General features: G+C 40.4%; 1 protein-coding gene across 1 annotated transcript in view; it reads left to right on the top strand.

The window, feature by feature from the left end:
• Positions 1-1,140: 1,140 nt before the first annotated feature.
• Positions 1,141-6,000, top strand: part of LOC139283499 (metabotropic glutamate receptor 4-like) — a 117,948-nt gene continuing 113,088 nt past the window's right edge. The window contains exon 1 of the mRNA XM_070903529.1: positions 1,141-1,153. The gene's annotated coding sequence lies outside the window, so the exon portion shown is untranslated. The remainder of the gene's footprint in view (positions 1,154-6,000) is intronic.

Here is a 6,000-nt window from a genome sequence, read left to right as displayed (position 1 = left end):
AGGTTGTAGGCCTAGTGTGTTACCAAATAAGTATAACATTTTTCACATAATCAGGCCTTTCCGTGTCTTCTCTCAGATACATTGGAATAGAAAAGTTCCTTGCTCTGGATGTGGTGGAGACAAAACTCAGAAAGGAGGCTTTCTGGTTCTGGATTTACTCCCTGGAGTTCCTGGGTCTAATGCATTTTGTATTAGCTGCAGGAGATTAAAAGTGTATTAACAGTTTTGTGCAGGTGATGCAGGTGGCGGCTCCGGTCTTAGAAGACTTCACTTGAGATTCGATAGGATTCACATTCAATAAGCAGATTTGAGGTCAGATTGAGACTCAAACCTCAACCGCAGCTTTTCACTCAGGCACGTGATGTTTGTGCGACTGTACATCACGTTGTTCCCATTATCTTGAAAAATCAAACAAACACAGACTATACTTCCAAACCACTCATTCGTGCCGATATGCCCTAGTTTTCCATATGCTGCAGCTTCAAGCGATTCTGCTGGAAATAGGTCTCTAAGGGGCACAGGTTTGATAAGACAAATTCCTTAATCCTGACAGGCAGGCAGGTCTTGCTCAACAGATACAGCAAATCAATCAATGTGTCTGAGAAGTAGCAGCCCTCTGTATTGACTGTGACCCCCCCCCCCCCCCCCCCCCTTTACACATACACTGTGTAGGACGCGCTACACAGTGATGGCTTGTGATACAGTTTGTCTTCACATTCAAGCTCTGTACGTACTAAGCCGTTATAGTTTGTATTCCAAACAACAAGGTAAAAAAAGAAAAAAATGTATATGACCCACAAGATGAAGTGTGCTAGGCATCATTACCAAGCACCGCTTAGAGTCAACAGGAGGCTGGAGATGGTTCACCTCATGCCATCTTTTCACTGGACCATTAACCAGCTTCCCAGAGTGAGCGAGTGAGAGAGAGAGAGAGCAGCCTTCAGTGCCAGAGGCTTTGAGAGACCAGGACGTTTGGATATATTTTAACCTGTAGATTCAAGATTCAAGCCTGCCCTCTGAATCATATTCAATCTAGGCCCCAAGGTGTACATGTGATGATGGGTAGGAATTGAAAGCTTTATAGGGAGGAAACCTGGTAGCGGCAATGAATACCAAGTAGTTTTTCTCCCAAAACGAGAGCCTAAACAAGAGTATAGGAGACTCAGCGAATAAAGGATAAGCCTCTGTAAAGATGAAGGGTGGGAACTGAGGAATGTGGGGGTGTATTTCATCATTACAGCAAGATGTTAGTCATTGAATCACTCAGTCAGTGAACCGGAAGTCAACAGTTTTTAATATGCTCCTCTGACTCCCCGATGGTTTCCCCTCATAGCATCTTCAGCCTTCTTAAGCAGCACGAGAGTTCTCCCTCTGCTCTCCCATGGCAGGAGAATCATGGCTTGTTCTCACATTTCAGTCCATTTATCTCCCGCTAGATGCAGCTCAGTGATCTTAGCCCTCCATTATCCTGCACAGAAAAGCATCCAGTGCAAGTAAACAAAAAATTTAGGGATGGCCCATTTCTTCTACCCCCTCCCCGTTCTCAACCTCATCTTCCAAATGACTTACGGTATCTTCAAAACAACACATTACGTTTGCCGCGTTGAAAAAGCACAGCTCTGGCCTTGTGTTAACAAGCCTTGTTTGCATGTCCTAAAATGTCTGTAGCCGGCACAGAAATGGAACGGCTCTCTGGTGTGGTTGTCATAAAGTTGATATTTCAAGAGATAAATTGCACCCGTGTTTCCTCAGGGTTCTCAGCAAAGGGAAATCAAACGGCCACAGTCAGCTATTGCATAATATCATGTCTTAGCAAGATTTAGCACATATCTCAGAGTTCTAAATAAATCTCAACTGTCAACTGTATTTTGCTGTTTCTGTAATTAATGTGCCCCAGAGTTAAAATATTCAAGCTCCCCGGTCCCATCTCTCTTCATATGGTGAAAACAGTGACAAAACACATCAGATGTCAGGGGAAAGAGATTGGGATCATTTCAATCATTTTCTCTTCTGTAAAAATGCTTTTCCCAGTAGACACCTCTGGCAGTGAAGTGCAAAATACATACATCATCATGCTGGACGTGATCCCATCAATTTGAGGGAACACCATAATTAACCTGTTTATTGCTTATTTATTTTCATCCTCACACTCTGAAACAATTAATCGGCATACATTTTGATTATCACATATCAATCAAAAACTGCAAAAAGTTCAGCAACTTCAGCATGAAGATTTGATGCTTTTCTATCGTAAATTGAAAATGTTTCAGACAAATACAGCAATCTGAAGAGTCACCTGGGGTCTCTAGGAAACTGTGAAGAGCTTTTTCATGATTTTCTGATATTTGATATACAAAACAGTTAGTGATTACTTGAAAAACATCATTAACTGATAAATTGATAGTGACTATAATAATTAGTTGCATCTCTAAACTCCTTCAAAATGAAATCTGGTGTACAGACCATACAGACAAAACGTATTGCACATCCAGGATTTACTACATCTCTTACACTGTGAGATTGGCCTACAACTTAAGTAGTAAATGTATTGCAGTAACTAGACATAAGTTGCTGTCTTCTGTATTGAATTTCAGTACTAAAAAGATCTTTAAATTATAATTACCAGTCAGAAGTTTTCTAAAACTGATACTGATTTACTGATTATCTTGTTCCTCCTGATTTCCCTCAGTATTGTTAAGATGATCATACTGAGTAAAATACGGTTAAGGAATTACTGTGGAAATTGATTCAGGTTAGTTGTATCCTTGCTCTACTTCCTGACATAGTTGTGTAAAAACGCAGAAATGGGGGCACATTGCACCAAAAAAGTGTTGTAATTGGAGCAAACTAAAATACGTGGTCAGCTAATCTGACGATGTGAGAGGTAGTTTCTTCTTTGCCAACCATTTGCCCTGACAGCTGTAATCAGTTGTTATTGTGAAGTGTTCAAAAATGGAGGGAAAGGCTGCTCAGCCGCTGCAAGGCTTGGCTGAGGTGCTGCGGCTTAAAAACACTTTGAAAACATAAGAGACAAGAAATCCCAATTCAGGCTGCGCAGATCTGAGTGAGTGGAGGCTTCTTTCTATTGTGAAGTGTGACACAAACTGGTATCAAGATTGCTCTTTGTCTCGAATGCATAGTGTGACAGCTCGCAATAAAGACTCTGTTCATCAAGACTTTTTCAGTAGTGCTGCGTGTAGGCGTATGAAGGCCTGAAGTTTTACTCTGTAAAATGATGTTCATACTGTAGCAGCCAGTGTGCAGTAATGGCAAATTCTTATACTTCTGGATAAACTTATCTTTTGAGAAAAATATAGACCAAATCTTTTGTAACATTTGCGTAATAACGATCCTTCTATCGATGATCTATAATCTTAAATTGTTCAAAGAACTTTAGAGCAGAAACAGTTGACTAATTGATTAGTCGAACGATGGAAAATTAATGAACAACTATTTTGATATTTACGATCACTGGTTTAAGTCATTTTTCAAGCAGAAATGTCAGCCATCCTCTAGTTTTTGTTGGTCCAATGTAAGGATCTGCTGCTTTCTTTTTTTCTCACAATATGAGACTGGAAATGCAGCTTACAGCAACAACACAATAAAACTGCTGGTTAAACTAAACATTAAATGTTGTCTATGAGAACAGTGTCAGAATTCTTCAGGCTTTGAATAGCAGATCTGTGACGGACGGCGTGCTCAGTTTAGTGTATTGTACCAATTGTATTGCAGTTTACTGGTTTTGCTGCTCAAAAAAAGGTATTACCCCCCGACCACTTACAAATGTGAACAAAGAGTAACATTGAAAGTTTGATCCATTCTTATTGATTAACATTCTTTTAAGGCTCATTTCAATCATTTCTTCTTTTACTAGAAGCATAGTGGCAGCCTCCTCTAAGCTCTCCAGTCCTTGTGTGCAGCTCTCTCCCTTCATTTTCCTCAGGGCAGTCTTCCTCTACCTTCCTATTGATCTGCTGTGCAGCATCAACATGCTGGAGTGTCAATTAGAGAGCCCCTCCTGCCCATCTGTTAGAGGAGAGCTACAGCACATCTCTGAAAGTTTCCCTGGCTGGCTTTGCCATCCAGCAGCTGCTCAGGTCTCAGAAGATGAAGAGGGAAAAATCTGCTTAAGATAAATATACATTTATTTCAGATGTAACCTTGTTTGTATTTATAATGTTCATTTTGCAATACTGATTGGACTGTAAAATGCTCGGGCTGGAGCTGTGAAATGTCTAATGTGAAGAGGTAAAAACTTATGAGTTTCAAAATGTAGGGGCTGGTCTGCACAACACATACTTCTTCAAAGAGAACACATCTTAAGCTTCCTCAGGTGAAGTGCATTTGTAAGGGCAGGCGGGTTGAGGATAGCGGAAGGGGCGAATACTTCTCAGGGATAAAAGATTCTGTTTGAAGCGTTGTTACTCCTAGCAACCCGAGTCTACAATATGTTTGCAGATCTTTCTGGATCACATCTTCCCCAGTGACTTCGCTATTTATGTTCTATTAAAACACAAAGTGTCTCTAGAGCTCCTTCAAACATTGACAAACCATATCAAAATGGTCTGTACACTTGAGAACTAGTCTTGGTGACAGATGTGTAGGCGAGGCAAGACCAGCCACAATGTAAAACAACACCCACGCTGTGCCTTCTTGTGCACACGAAAAATGTTTTATTTCATAATATTTCAGTCTAGAATACTCATTAAGTTAAGTCCTTTATAATAAAGTTGCCAAAACAGACATATTTAATGTGCAGAAAGTACACACATCTCTCTGTAAACAGAGAGGTTTTACCTTTTTATAAGAATTTAGGTGTTACTCTAGATTCAGCTGCTGCTGCCACTCTGCGTGGCCATGTAACGACACACACTTATTTGCCTGAAGGTTATAGTATGGCCTTTTGATTTGAATGCATAGTCTGTTCAGAAGCTTTTGCACCTGAGGAAAGGTTGTTTTCCTGATATGAATCTCCAGTAATTCCTGCAGCTGTCTTTGACATTTAGTAGCTGGTAAGCATTTTTGTCTCTGTCGTACATCTTTATTGAGGTATGCCATTACGGGTTGATCTGTAAATACACACACGTTTTGTCTTTGTCTCATTCAGTGCCCTTGTAACTTGTGCTCTTTTTGAGCACTGAGATTTTGAGCGCAATGCCGTAAAAGCAAACCAAAACGTCGGTAACTTTACAGCGTGTCAGGCTTGAGAATTGTAATGTGAGCCACAGAATCGAGTCTGTGTGACATACAGTATATTACAGCTGAGTACTGGAAATAAGATATACAGTGAAAACATTGATAATGTGAAACTGGATTTCACTGAGTATGCTAATACTGTGCTTTCCATTAGGTTACTACATCATTACATGTCATGTTGAATAGAGCTCTGAGAGGTGGTCTGTGCTAACCGGCGCTTGATTAAAGAGGGATTCATAGGTTTCAACAGAGTGATGGTAATTTCTGAGATGAAGCACTGAGATCTTTGAGATTAAACAATGAATTATCTACATCCTGGTCAAAGAGGAAACACGATATAATATTAATCTGAAACAAGACAAAACAAGCTGGTTTACATGATGATGCTTGATGTAATCTTGTGAGGCGTTTTCCTTCAGTTGCACTTGAGATACTCCTTCAGATTAGCTAGCTGTTGTTCAGTCTGCAGGAGACATATGAGCTGTCTCCCCACCAGCTCTTCTTCTGTACAAACATGAAGTTTGATGACATCTGTCTTGAAATCTGCAGTCTTGCAGAACAGTTTCTTATTTGAACTCTTCAATGTTTACAGCTTTTTTTTTCTTCTTTTGCTTATCTTTACCGAGCTGTGTTGGCAGCTCACTGCCTTCTTCTCTGTGTTTGCCCTGATGTTAGATATGCTGGTGCATGGTTTGTATTTGGTTTTGGGGGCTAAGGTGAGTTGGCTGGCTTTCCAGCTGTCATCTGCTTTGCAGCAGTTAAAGTGGACCTGCAGTGAATCAACTGTGAAAAATTACTTCTCAC

The sequence above is a fragment of the Enoplosus armatus genome, chromosome 3 (assembly GCF_043641665.1).
Source record: "Enoplosus armatus isolate fEnoArm2 chromosome 3, fEnoArm2.hap1, whole genome shotgun sequence".
NCBI classification, from domain to species: Eukaryota; Metazoa; Chordata; class Actinopteri; order Centrarchiformes; family Enoplosidae; genus Enoplosus; species Enoplosus armatus.
The sequence above is the reverse complement of the archived record's forward strand: the minus strand, read 5'-3'. Positions and strand labels throughout refer to the sequence as shown.